This window comes from Moschus berezovskii, chromosome 20 (assembly GCF_049115385.1).
Source record: "Moschus berezovskii isolate FMDL1 chromosome 20, NW_MosBer_1.0, whole genome shotgun sequence".
Classification (NCBI taxonomy): Eukaryota; Metazoa; Chordata; class Mammalia; order Artiodactyla; family Moschidae; genus Moschus; species Moschus berezovskii.
Genome location: NC_142479.1, coordinates 66319828 through 66334664, shown reverse-complemented (window position 1 = coordinate 66334664; position 14837 = coordinate 66319828).

The following is a 14837-nucleotide window of genomic DNA, read 5'->3' as shown; positions in this document are numbered from 1 at the left end:
AGGGAAGAGTCCCTTCTTGTCCATGTCTGAAGGTGAGACCATTCTGTACTCCCCTTTGGCCAAACTTTCCTTTTCTTCCTAGCTAGAATGCTTCTGGTTCCCCAAATCACAGTATTTTTCTTAGTAATGGGTATATCCATTTCTTAGAGTTTTCTCATAGGAAGACCAAGGCAAAAATAATGTGATTCGATGCAAATGGGGAAAAAAAAAATGGCACTTTCATTCATGAATGTTTGCTGTTTAATGAAGGAGTCGATGATTAAGGGTGCCCTAGGCAAGGATTCAATATTAAGTTGGCTTGCCAGCCTTTCTTCCATACAGAATGTTCTACCTTCTGGATGGTCACACTCAGCAAGTGTGCTCATCTTGGACACTGAATTGGATCAAATGGCCTGTTGTGACCCCTCTGGGCAGCTAGAAAGGCTGGGCAGACACTAATAGACTTGTGGGATGACAGGTCTTCAGTCTCTGGGCACAACTACGGTATTTCTTATTCTCTTAAGGCTCCAATATCAACAATAGAACTCTCGTTCATTTTCTCAGATCACAGCTTACCATTCCCCAGGGCTTTGGAGGTCATCTACCATCCCATTGCTTCTCCTTTTGGAGGAATAACTGTCTGATAGACACTGGGGCCCAGTGTCATCGGGTATGTAAAAGCTACATGACATGGGGACTTCCCTGGTAGTCCAGTGGCTAAGACTCCAAGCTCCCAGTGTGTGGGGCCTGGGTTTGACTCCCTGGTCAGGGGACTAGATTGCATACGCTGCAGCTAAAGACCCCACATGCCAAAAATAATAAAAGACCCTGCAGGCATGCTGCAATGAAGATCCTGTGCTGCAGCTAACAGCTGGCACAGCCAAATAAATACATTTATTATTTTAATTCTCAACAACAACACGACTCGAAATCAAAGTTTTCGCTGGTGATTTCATTTAACCTGCATTTGTTGAGTGATCGCTAAACACTGGACTGCTAAGTAACCGTAAGCAGGCATGTGACCGTGGGGCAGAAGACACTTGGCTCTACTGGAGCCGCAGAGGAGGAGGCCTAACCAGCACAAGTGCAGCAAGGGTCCCCAGGCCTTGTTCCCATCATGGCCAGTGAGACCCACAGAACGAGATGGGACAGAGACTCTCAAAAGGCAGTGCCAGGAAGGCTGGGGATAAGACTCTAGCAGGGAAATTCTACCCTAGCCGCATCTAGCCCAGATTTCCTCCAGGACCTAGAGAAGACGGGTTGAGAATTCATGGCCAAATTGCACGACAGGCCACCTGCAATGTCAATAATTGTGTGGAAAGTGCCTTTGTGGAGAGGTATTCGGGATGGTGGCTCAGACAGTAAAGAATCTGCCTGCAATACGGGAGACCTGGGTTTGATGCCTGAGTCAGGAAGATCCCCTGGAGAAGGGAATGGCAAACCACTCCAGTATTCTTGCCTGGAGAATCCCATGGACACAGCAGCGTGGTGGGCTACAGTCCATGGGGTCGCAAAGACTCAGACACGACTGAGCGGCTAACACTAACACTTTTTCAGGATTAGCAGAAGACTTTTTTTTTTTTGGCCACACCTCAAGGCTTGTGGGATCTTATCTCCCTGACCCTTGACAATGAAAGCACAGAGACTTAACCACTTGATCATCAGGGAATTCGCAGGAGACTTATTTTTAATTATTACTTCCCCTTCCATCGGTGGAAGGACTGATGCTGAAGCTGAAGCTCTAATACTTTGGCCACCTGATGCCAGCAACTGACTCATTGAAAAAAACCTTGATGCTGGATAAGACTGAAGGCAAAAGGAGAAGTGGGTGGCAGAGGATGAGATGGTTAGCACCGCTGACTCAATGGACCTGAATCCGAGGAAACTCCAGGAGATAGTGGAGGACAGAGGAGCCTGGTGTGCTGCAGCCCATAGGGTTGCAAAGAGTTGGACTCCACTTAGCAACCAAACAAAAATAAATGTCAAGCACCTTCGATGTGCCAGGTACAGTGATGAACAGCACAGATCAAGTCCTGACCTCACAGAGATTAGCTTTCCACAGCAGAGATGAGTCAATGAACAGATAGTGGTCAGTGCTATCAGGGAAAATGAAGAAGGGGAGGGGTGAGAGCTATGATCGGGGACAGGCTCTCTGGGGAGTGACCAGGTAAAGGAAGGAAGCCAAGTCACGAGAAATCTATGGGCAGAAACTGGGCTGAGCCAATAGAACTAGAAATGTAGGGCCTGAGTCAGGAGCACGCTCAGCGATTTTTAAGATGCGAACAAAGGTCAGCCAGCATGGCCGTGGCAGGAGCTGAGTAGGAAGGGATGGAGGGGGAGGAGCAGCGAAAAGCAAAATCACCTCCTTCTGACCCAGAAAACCTCCCCACAAAGGCAGTCAAGAAAGAAAACAGTTTCATTGTTGAATAAGCATTAAACCAGAATGTGCTGTGTGTCAGAGGCCATCCACTAAGAAGTGGCAGAGACAGAAAGACATCCCGCTCTTTCTTACAGCTGAGCAGATACATCTCATCGAAAACATGATAAACAGTGACTGCTTCTCAATCAAGAGGACTTGGCAGCACCACTTGTCACAGCGCTCATCCTAACTGCCTGTGTTGGTGGCTGTGTTCACTAGTTGGCTCTCTCATTTTTTTGGCCACACCATGCAGCACGAGAAACTTCCGAAACCAGGGACTGAACCTGTACCCTCCGCAGTGGGAGCATGGAGTTTTAACCCCTGGACCATCAATGTGTTCACTAATTGACTTTATCAGAGAGAAATACACGCAGGCTTTTGAGCTCCCAGAGAAACTGGGAGATGGGTGGCTCTCACTCATCCTTGAGGGTGGCATTTCCGAGAAACTTCCCTGGTGGTCCGGTGGTTACGAATCCACCCGCCAATGCAGGGGACACGGGTTCAATCCCTGGTCTGGGGATCTCCCACATGCCACGGAGCAACAAAGCCAGTGGACCGCAGCCACTGAGCTCGCAGCCCTAGAGCCTGTGGTCCACAACGAGAAAAGCCACCTCAGTGAGAAGCCTGCCCGCTGCAACTAGAGAAAAGCCCTCACACACGGCAATGAAGACCCAGTGCAGCCCAAAATGAAATTAATTAATTAATTAGTTTAAAAAGGGAGATTTCCCAGGTCTGGTGGGAAGATTATTTAGCTTTAAGAAGTCACATACATTTCAAAGAGACAAACAAACTTAAGTGTTTTCCAAAGCAAATGCTCTAAGAAAAGGGAGGAGGGACTTCCCTGGTAGTCCAGGGTTAAGACTTCACCTTCTAACACAGGCAGTAGGGGTTCGATCCCTAGTCAGGGAGCTCACATCTCACATGCCTCAGGGCCAAAAACCCAGAACATAACAACAGAAGCAGCATTGTAACAAGTTCAATGCTATGCTATGCTTAGTTGCTCAGTCATGTCTGACTCTTTGCGGCCCTATGGATTGTAACCTGCCAGGCTCTTCTATCTGTGGTGATTCTGCAGAAAAGAATACTGGAGTGGGTTGCCATGCCCTCCTCCAGGGGATCTTCCCAAACCAGGGATCGAACCCAGGTCTCTTTCATTGCAGGTGGGATTCTTTATCATCTGAGCCACCAGGGAGACCCAAGAATACTGGGGTGGGTAGTCTATCCCTTCTCCAGGATATCTTGCCGAACCAGGAATTGAACCAGGGTCTCCTGCATTGCAGGTGAGCCACCAGGAAAAGGCGTTAAAAATGATCTACATCCCCCCAAAAAATCTTAAAAAAAAATAAAAAGAAAAGTGGGGGAGAAAGGGTATCTCTTCCTTTACTTTCAACAGGGAAATCAAGCCTCTTATTCTTTCCTTGTATTTGTCCTTATCCTAGAAAAGCAGAACATGCCATTTATTCTACGTGTGAAGAGAAGCCACGGCGGGTGTTGAGCTGGAGCTGGTTCTAAAGGTGGGGTGGGGGTGCTCGGTAGAGACTTGGCCCTCAGGTTTGGCCAGGAGGGGATGATGGGAGATCCAGAAGGTTGTGGATGGTGCTGATTTCCTTCATGGTTTGTGCCAGATAGTCTGAAAGATATGCTAAACACAGCACTTGTGGTGATAAACACGTGTGCTTCTGTTTCTTGTTTGGACTGTGGTATGATGAGTGCCGGGTGGTCATCCATCTTTCTTCCACGTTTCTGGTATTTCTTCAGAACAACTTCTCTCTCACAACTCAAGCTTCTTGTAAAAGGTGGACGTAAAGTAAAAAGCTTTGGGAAATAAATTCTGAGCACTTAATTAAAAAAAAAAATCTCTTATTTGGTTGTGCTGGGTCCCAGTTGGGGCATGTGGGATCTTTAGTTGCAGCAGGTGGGATCTAGTTCCCTGGCCAGGGATCAAACCCAAGCCCGCTGCACTGGGAGCGTGGAGTCTTAGACACTGACCCACCATGGAAATCCCCTAAGGAGCTATATTTTTGATATAAAAAAAATCAAAAGTTCAAAGCATGCAGAACAAGAAAATGCTAATGGGAACCTTGGTGCAGCAAAGTCAAGCCAAGGCAGACAGTAACTCGTGTGGTCAGGACCACCAGGCAAGGTTTTGACTGTGCCCAGAGCCTGAAAAAGCAGGCAAAGAGCGGCAGTACCTAGATCAGAGGGGTTTTATCCAGTTTCCCACCTGGGTCCTTTGTGCTGCGCGTCATTTATGTCACCACTTGCCAGTAGAACACGCCATTTAAACAGCTCTCTGAAAAGAAGAAACTAATTACATACAGTTTCTTCCATGCTTGCAGCGTCAGCTCCACAACACAGAAGTAAAATCGACAGCTCTAACTTCCAGGCTAGGAGTTCATTCTCAGTGCTTGAGAACCACCTGGTCCTTGGAATTCAGGTTTCACTTGGGTGTGTCATGTTCTCTGGCTTGATTTTGGCCATTTGGTGGGCATGTTGGTGTTTATTTTAGAGCACTGACCCTTTCTCTGACCAGCAGACTTTTCAGAAACAAGCAGTCCATGGAATCTTTTCTCTGCTTCTAAAGGAAGATTTATTGTGTTTTGTTCTTAAGCTTTAGCCTGGCCTTGACTCTCAGAAATGCACATTTAATTGCACATAGAACAAGGGTTTATAGTGGCTTTTCAGTGGAAACTTTTATCACCTAATTGCACCATTGCCACCAATAAAGGCAACTGCTGACCAAATTATATGATAAGAATGGTTTACAAGGGGACTTTCCTGGTGGTCCAGTGGTTAAGACTACAGATAAGAGTTCAATCCCTGGTTGGGGAACTGAGACCCTACAGGCTGCATGGCATGGCAAAAGCAACAAAAACAGGGGCTTCCCTGGTGGCTCAGTGGTAAAGAATTCACCTGCCAATGCAGGAGACACAGGTTCGATTCCTGATCTGGAAAGATCCCATGTGCCTTGGAACTCTGCAACAGGAGAAGCCACTGCAATGAGAACCCTGAGCTCCACACCTAGAGAGTCGCCCCTGCTCCCTGCAACTAGAGAAAGCTCACTCGCAGCAACAAAGTCCCAGCACGGCCAAAATAACTACAAATTATGAACAAACAAGCCAAAAGCAAGGCAGGCCTGCCTCCAGAGAGCTCACGGTCTGGGATGTAGCACGGCTAGCCTTGGTTCTCAATCACGGTGAGCCTCTGTGATTCGCACTGACAGTGATGTCCTCCTTAAGGGCAAATGGACTCTTCCCTTCAGTATCTCATTCTTTAGATTCTCACAAAGGGAACTTTGAGATCTGTATGTTCACAGGGCCTATGCTTTGCTTTCTCCGATTGCTTTCTGCTCCTTTGCTGCTGCTGCTGCTAAGTTGCTTCAGTCGTGTCCGACTCTGTGCGACCCCATAGACGGCAGCCCACCAGGCTACCCGTCCCTGGGATTCTCCAGGCAAGAACACTGGAGTGGGCTGCCACCTGGACAATATCAAATATTTTGTCTCCCTTTCGGTTCTCCCCAGGATGCCCTCCGCCATTTCTCTATGTCCTTCTGCCTTTTCTGTGACGGCCAGTCAGCTCTCTGTTCCCCTTCACGCTTGACCTTGGTGTCTTTCTTCCTTACTCAAGCCTGGTTGTCTGGGCCTCTCCACCGTTCCTTCCTGGCTTCCCACTGACTCCAGCGACTGATCTTAACACTCCTGTAAGTGTTGGGTCTGACAGTAAGTTTATTAGTTAACATTTCCAAGTAGCATTTCCTGAAGTTCTGTCATGAATTCAGATCTTCTTTCTAACAATACTTTCTTTCTCCCTGAATGCTGAATCTAGAAATATTACCCTTTAAAAAGACAAAGGGGGAAACTCCTAGCAGTCTAGTGATTAAGACTTCAACTTCTAATGCAGGGGGTGTGTGTTCTATCCTTGGCTGGGGAGCTAAGACCCCGCGTGCCTCATGGCCAAATACCAAAACACAGAACAGAAACAATGTTGTTAACAAATTCAATAAAGACTGTAAAACTGGTCCACACACACAATCTTAAAAAAAAAAATCGGTTTCTTGAGAATTCCTCTTTTAAAGGTCATATTAAAAGAGACTGATAGAGACTTTCCTGGTGGTCTGGTGGCTAAGACTCCACGCTGCCAATGCAGGGGGCCCAAGTTTTATCCCTGGTCAGGCAGCTAGATCCTGCATGCAACAACTAAGAACCGGTGCAGCTAAACAAATAAATTTTAAAAAGATAGAGACACTGATAAATGATTGCGCAACTCAACAAATGATGCTTTTAGTTTATTTTGAATTTTCACCATTACAAGTGTTGAATTCTGCAAGATCATAGCTAAAACTCTTTGGTGTGGAATATCAATTTTACCCATAAAGGCTAGATGAAAAAAATTCAAGTTTTGGCTCTGATAGCAAATTAAAATGCGTATGAACACTCGGTGTTTGAAACTTAAAAACAATTTAAGTGATAAATCTAGATAATTAAATGGGCTTCCCTGGTGGTTCAGCGGTAAAGAATCTGCCTGCAATTCAGGAGACCAGATTCAATCCCTGGTGCAGGAAGATCCCCTGGAGAAGGGCATGGCAACCCACTCCAGTACTCTTGCCCAGAGAATCCCATGAACAGAGGAGCCTGGTGGGCTGCAGCTCTTAGGGTCTCACAGAGTCAGACACTGTTGGGGCCAGTGTGAGGAAAGCAAGAGAGACTCCACCTTGAAGCTTGTCATCCGTCTTAAAGACAGGATGTGAATGGGACCTGAACCCTGTCCAAGAGTGAGGAAACTGTTGCTAGTAAAAACCAGGTCTCCTGGAGACTTCCCTTCCTGCAGATGGCAAACGGAGATTGTAGTTGAAGTCAGGCTGCCGCTGTTAGATTAACCGTGGAGCCATCCCCCGTTGATGCATAATCATTGTTCCCCCCCTAACCTTAATTGTCTGTTCTCCTAGCACCCACTTGTTGTAAATCTCAATCATATACAACAAAGAGGTTGCTAACATGTAGCCAGTCATGCAGTGGAGGGGTATAAAACCGGGCTTCTCAGAAACATCAGGGGCCTTGTTAGGAACTGATTCCCCTTGGACCCGCTGGCGTAATAAACTGTACTCCATTGTCTTGAGTGTCCTCCGAGGTGTGTTTTGCGGGACTCTGGATTCCACAAGAACACGACTGAAGGGACTAAGCAGCCCCAGCAGATAATTAAATATGCACTAGTATATCTATATCCTTTACCAAAAATGATACATAAAGAAGAATTCAACTATTTTTATGTTTGCAAGTCAGGTGCTGTCAAGCAGACTGCCGTGTGCGATCCGTAAGCCTTAAGAAATTTTAACCTAAAGACAAACAGAAAGATTCGGTAAATTTTAATTTTCCAAAGGTTCTCAGAAGAAATTACCAGAAGCACCCTCCAGTTTACAAGGCACAGTTGGACAATCCATTTACCCCAAACGAACTACCTGTGTTGCGAGTGAGACCATGTTGTAGTGTTGTTGAGAGTGTTGTAGTGATGTGAGACCATGATCTCTGTGGTTGCACCCGCTCCGTGCAGAAGCATCTCTCTTCACATGGAAGAGAGCATGAAGAGAAGGAACAGACTCACCTTTTGTCATTGCATCCGCCACTGGCTTTGTCACACGTAGTATTTTAAATGCCCGATTACAATTGTACAACAGCAATAACCATACCAGTGTTTATTCCAAAAGGTAATCATATGCTCCGTGTTGTTGTTTAGTCACTGAGTTGTGTCTGGCTCTTTGAGACCCCATGGACTGTAGCCTACCAGCCTCCTCTGTCCATGGAACTTTTCCAGGCAAGATTACTGGAGCGGGTTGTCATTTCCTTCTCCAGGGGATCTTCCCAATCCAGGGGTTGAACCCGTGTCTCCTGCATTGGCAGGCAGATTCTTTACCACTGTGCCACCTGGTTCCCCCTTAATTCCCAACCCAGGGATTTCCCTTCCATGCTCTCCACACCAGGAAAGCTAGGAAGTTAGGCCTTGAAAAGAGAGGGAGTGAGAGATGCCACAGAACCAGCCACACCCACACCCAGTCTTCCCTGTTCTCCCAGCTACCAGGGTCAGTGCCCCAGCTTGCGCCCGGGAGAGGAGCTGATGGAGCTCTGCCTCAGATATGCAAGTAGAATTTGAAACAGCTGACCTGAGTTTCAACAGCCTACAGTGACTGAACCTGCCCGAGACATTGCAAGGGACAGGAAAGGCAACTGGCATAGAACGGTGGGGAAGAGGTGCTTAGAAAATAGAGAACTGAGCTGAGGTTCAGTGAAAAGGCTGCACTTAGATTCTTGTCTGGACCACATCCCCCTCCTCCCCAATCTCCCTCCTCTCTGATACCTGCAGTTGTGTCCTGAGATAGCCCTGGAGCATTTTCTGCTACTCTTCCATTTGGAAAACTTAGCAGTCAAATGTACAGGCTCCTTAGCATCCCAAGGGGAGGCAACCTCTTCTTGTCCTTTGACTTCAGACTTCCCGTTTTTCCCTGGGAGCTGTGGTCCTTAGGACAGGGGAATAGTAGAAACCCAGCACCCAGGACTGCATATCACTTAAGACGTTTGTTCTTTCAGATAATTCATAAGAGCAAGAGAGAGGATGGCTGATAGAATAGCCATTCCCCATTGAGGAGCTCTTCTAAACCATAGCGGGAAGGCCTCTAACCAAGAACGATGGTCTCCAGAGATGCACAGGCAGGCTGACTAAACTGGGACAAAGCGGTTCCTCTGAGGCACTGTGTTTATGGCTGGAGTTCTGTTTTGCTCAATTACCTAGTGTTTATACGGGTGTTCTGACCCTTCCTTGACAGACTTTGGATGCCCCAGGTCTGTGTTTGTACCTCCAGTTGACTACAATCAATTAACAGTGTTAGATAAGAAAAGACAAAGAAAACTTCCAGGCCATCAAACGAAAAATGAAAAATGAGTGTACTCAGGGATTATACTGGCTGAACCATACCGCAAGCCACACCAGTGGACAATGGCCATATGTTCCTCCCTGATTTTCCTGGTCAGCAAAATTGATCTGCAAAGGCCAGTGTGAAACTGCTGTTCCCCCAGACGAGGGGGATGGGACACAGTCGGTGGAGGGGAGGAAGCCCTGCTCCAGTGGGTGCTGCTCACCCAGCTGCACCCCACTCACGTCTCATTCCCATCAACAGCAGCATCATCAGAATTCAGTTCCCATCTCAAAGCCCTGGTTCGCATGGAAAGAAACCAAGGATATTCAGAGAAATGGTCATTAGGATAAGGAATAGTTAAGGTACAGATGAACTTGGGACATCTTGTTTTGCCAGAAGGCAAGGAAGCTATCAAAGACTAATTGTGTTAGCAGATCCCAGAATCTACTAAATAATTGGCCTGTGCTCTTTAAAAATGTCAAGGTTGCGAAAGATCAAGAGACTTGGAAGCCATTCCAGATTACGGGAGACTAAAGAGACAGGATACTTAAATACAATGCTTAACCCTGAATTGGATCCTCAAGTAGAATTTTTTTTTAAATAAAAGATTTGGGATGACTGGCAAATCTTGAATTAGATCATAGACTGAAGAATAGCATTGTATTGATGTTAATTTTCTGGTATTGACCATTGTTCGTAGTTATTTCAGAGCATGTCCTTATTCTTAGGAAATATACACTATTGTGTGTGGCGGCTCTGTCACTCTGTCTTGACTCTTTGTGACCCCCTGGACTGTAGCCCACCAGGCTCCTCTGTTCATGGGATTTTCTGGGCAAGAATACTGGAGTGGGTTGCCAATTCCTCCTCCAGGGGATCATCCTGACCCAAGGATCGAACTCCTGTCTCCTGCGTCTCCTGCATTGGGAGGCAGGTTCTTTACCACCTGAGCCACCAGGGAAGCCCCCATACACTGTTGTCTTTGCAGGTAAAGGAACATTATGCATGCAGATGGGAGGGAGGTTCAAGATGGAGGGGACATATGAATACCTGTAGCTGATCATGTTGGTGTATGGCAGAAACCAACACAATATTGTAAAGCAAATATCTTGCAATAAAATTTTTTTTAAGTTGTATATATGAAAGAGAAAATGATTAAGCAAAAGTGGTGAAATGCAAACAATTGGGGAATCTACATGAAGGGTCTATGGGAATTCTTTGCCCCACTCTTGTAACTATTTCATAAATCAAACATTGTTTCAAAATTTAAAAAACTTACCAAAGGGGAAAAAGGCTCACAGGAGCCAATGTAAAAAAATTTCTCTCCTGTTCAAACTGTATTTTGGTGAAAGGAAAGAACTGATAAAAGAAAATTATTTATAGAATTTCAGTAATAAGTGCAGGAGGGATAACAATTAGAAAACCACCATTTTAGCAACCCTAAGAAACTCAAAAGCCTCTTGATGAAAGTGAAAGAGGAGAGTGAAAAGGTTGGCTTGAAGCTCAACATTCAGAAAACAAAGATCATGGCATCTGGTCCCATCACTTCATGGGAAATAGATGGAAAAACAGTGGAAACAGTGTCAGACTTTGTTTTTTTGGGCTCCAAAATCACTGCAGATGCTGATTGCAGCCATGAAATTAAAAGACGCTTGCTCCTTGGAAGGAAAGTTATGACCAACCTTGATAGTATATTAAAAAGCAGAGACATTACTTTGCCAACCAAGGTCTGTCTAGTCAAGGCAATGGTTTTTCCCGTGGTCATGTATGGATGTGAGAGTTGGACTGTGAAGAAGGCTGACCGCCGAAGAATCGATGCTTTTGAACTGTGGTGTTGGAGAAGACTCTTTAGGGTCCCTTATACTGCAAGGAGATCCAACCAGTCCATTCTAGAGGAGATCAATCCTGGATGTTCATTGGAGGGACTGATGCTAAAGCTGAAACTGCAATACTTTGGCCACCTCATGCGACGAGTTGACTCACTGGAAAAGACTCTGATGCTGGGAAAGTTTGGGGCGGGAGGAGAAGGGGACGACGGAGAATGAGATGGCTAGATGGCATCACCGACTCTGTGGACATGAGTTTGAGTGAACTCCGGGAGTTGGTGATGGACAGGGAGGCCTGGAGTGCTGTGATTCATGGGGTCGCGGAGAGTCGGACACGACTGAGCAACTGAACTGAACTGAAGAAGCTTAGGGGTACTCTTGCCTAGAAAATTGCATGGACAGAGGAGCCTGGTGGGCTGCAGTCCATGGGGTCGCTACTAGTCGGACACAACTGAGCGACTTCACTTTCACTTTTCACTTTCACACATTGGAGAAGGAAATGGCAACCCACTCCAGTGTTCTTGCCTGGAGAACCCCAGGGAACGCGGAGCCTGGTCGGCTGCCGTCTATGGGGTCGCACAGAGTCGGACACGACTGAAGCGACTTAGCAGCAGTAGCAGCGGCAAGCCAATAAGCATCAATGCTAAAGCCATGAGGTGGGATTGTGGAAGGATAAGACTGCCTCCACCCAAGTTCATTGGCCAGTCCTGGCACCGCTAAACATGATACCACCTGTGAAGAGTTCTGGCCAAAACCAATGCACTTGAATATGACAAGCCACTGGGGCTAACCACCAGGTCACAGGAAACAAAGGGTATAACGAACTAGGGAAAACTATACCACGAGGGCCCCACCCGCCAAATCCAGAAGGTGGAAGATTTTATAAGACATATGAATGACCTGATTTCTTTAGCAAATCAATGTGATTTTTTTAAATGGAGGAAAGATTATTATGTAGATGATTAGAGGCACAATCATTAAATGTAATGTGTAGCCCCTGTTTGGATTCTGATCTGAAAAAAAGAACCCAGCTAAACAATCAGATTAGATGATACTAAGGAATTGTTAATTTTATTAAGTGGAACAGTTGCACATGATTATGTTTTTTTTTCAAATACTCATTAAAAATGCATGTTGATGTATTTATGGGTAAAATGACATAATGTCTGGGTTTGGCTGAAAAAGACTGGCCGGGGTGAGGAGAGGAAATGAAATAAGATTGGCAAAACATTGGTAATTGTTGACGCTGAGTGATTAGCGCAGACGGTTTTGTTTTGTTTTTGTAATTTATTTTTTTTAATATAGTGGATTTACAATGTTATATTAGTTTCTGGTATACAGCAAAGTGATTCAGTTATATATATATATATATATCTTTTTTCATATTCTTTCCTATTATGGTTTATTACAAGATATTGAATATTCTATACAGTAGGACCTTTATAGTAGTTTATATGGAGGGTTTTATGACATGGTTCCCTCTATATTTGCATATGTTTGAAATTTTCCATATAAAATTACTTTAAAAAAAATGAACTTTAGCCATCAGGGAAGCCCAGAAATCTATTACCAAATGGTATAACTTGTTCACATAAAACAATAAATAAAGTAAAGCTCCCTCCCTATGGCGAGCTGCCTCACTGGGGAGAACAAGCTTCTTCTCAGGGTAGCCAGCATCCAATGACTGATGGGCAAAGTGGTATTAAAAGCTGGTCTTCAACCCCATAGGCTCTGAAGGGCCATCCCATCTTGAAAACTCCCCTCAGGGTCTGTTTTGGCCTCTACAGAGATTGTGTTGCACTTGAATTCTCCTTCAATCCAGTCCTGCCCCCTTCCCTTCTCACCACGAGTGTTGACTCCAGGAGGACTTCCTAATGAACCTCTTCTATGATAATCTCCATTTTAGAGTTGGTTTCCCAGTGGCCCAAGCTGCCACACACCACCTTTTCCATAAGGACTGTATCATGTAGAACATCAAGTTCTCATCACAGAGCCAGGCACAAGCTCATAAGAAACATTAGTTGTAAATTGCTACACACCCAAGGCATGTCTTTATTTCCCCCCCTGATGGTTATAGAGTAAAAAAAAACACCCAAAAGATTAAAGAGGCATCCACAATATGTGCTCGTGTTGCCATTTGGGCTGGAATGCCACCAAACACAAACAAAAGCAAAAACTATACATATCAGAATCAAAATATACCATGATTCATATTCCAGGCCATTTATCTAGCTAGTATATACATGGAATTGTGCAAACATCATCACAATCTATTTTGAGTGCTTTCATCTCTTCCCCCAAATACCGTCTTCCTCCTGAGCCAATTCTCAGCCGTAGGCAACCACTAATCTCCTTCCTGTGTCTATACATTTGCCTGTTGTTCAGTCGCTAAGACACGTCTGACTCCTTTGTGACTCCATGGACTGTAGCCCACCAGTCTCCTCTGTCCACCGGATTCTCCAGGCAAGGATACTGGAATGGGTTGCCATTTCCGTCTCCAGGGGATCCTCTCCACCCAGGGATCGAACTCAAGGCTTCTGCATTGCAGGCAGATTCAGATTCTTTACCACTGAGTCAAAAAGAAAGCCCCATAAATTTCCCTACTCAGGACATTTCATATAAACCAGATGATGCAATATGTGGGGTTTCTTTTCTTGCTGCACTGGATCTTTGTTGCGGGGCATGGGCTTTTTCTAGTTGTGGTGTTCAGGTTTAATTGCCCTGTGGCATGTGAGATTTTACTTCCCCAATCAGGGATGAAACAGGCATCCCCTGCATGGGAAGGCAGATTCTTAACCACGGGACCACAAGGGAAGTCCCACAGGGTATTTTTTTGTATCTAACTTTTCTCATTTAGCATAAAAGTTTCAGGGTTCAGCCATGCTGTAGCAAGTAACTACCTCATTCCTTTTTATCACTGAATATTTCATTATTTTGATTTATCACATTTTCCTTGTCCATACATCAGTTGATGGATGTTTGGGTTGTTTCCACCTTTTAGCTCTGACAAATAATGTTTCCATGAACATTCATTTATGTTTTTGTATGGACATGTCTTTTGTTTTTCTCCAACTTTATTGAGACATGACTGACATATAAAAGTGTGTAACTTTAAGGCGTATGATGGGTTGATTCAATACATGTATATATTGTAAAATTATTTCCACCTCCATCATGTCACTTAGTTTTCCACCTCATCACATCGCATAATTGCTGCTTCTTTTTCTGTGGTGAGTGTAAGGGTATGTTTTCATTTCACTCAGGTATATACATAGAATTGTGAAGTCACATGACAATTCTTTAATACTTGGTGGAACTGCCACTGTTTTCCAAAGCAGCTATATCATTTCACATTCCCATCAAGAGTGTAGGGCAGGGGACTTCCCTGGAAGACTCTGCACTTCCACTGTAGGGGATATGGGTTTAATCCCTGGTCAGGGAACTAAGATCCTACATGCCATGCAGTGAGGATAAAAAGTTTAAAAAGAAAAAAAAAAAAGTGTGTGACAGTTTCAATTTTCCCACATCCTCACCAACACTTGTTATCGTCTTTTTAAATTATGGTCATTCTAGTGGTCCTGAACTGACATCTCCTTGTGGTTTTGATTTACATTTCATTTGCATGTTGAGCATCTTTTCATGTCCTCATTGGCCGTTTGCATATTTTCTTTGCAGAAAAGTCTATTAAGATCCTTTGCTCATTTTTTAAAAA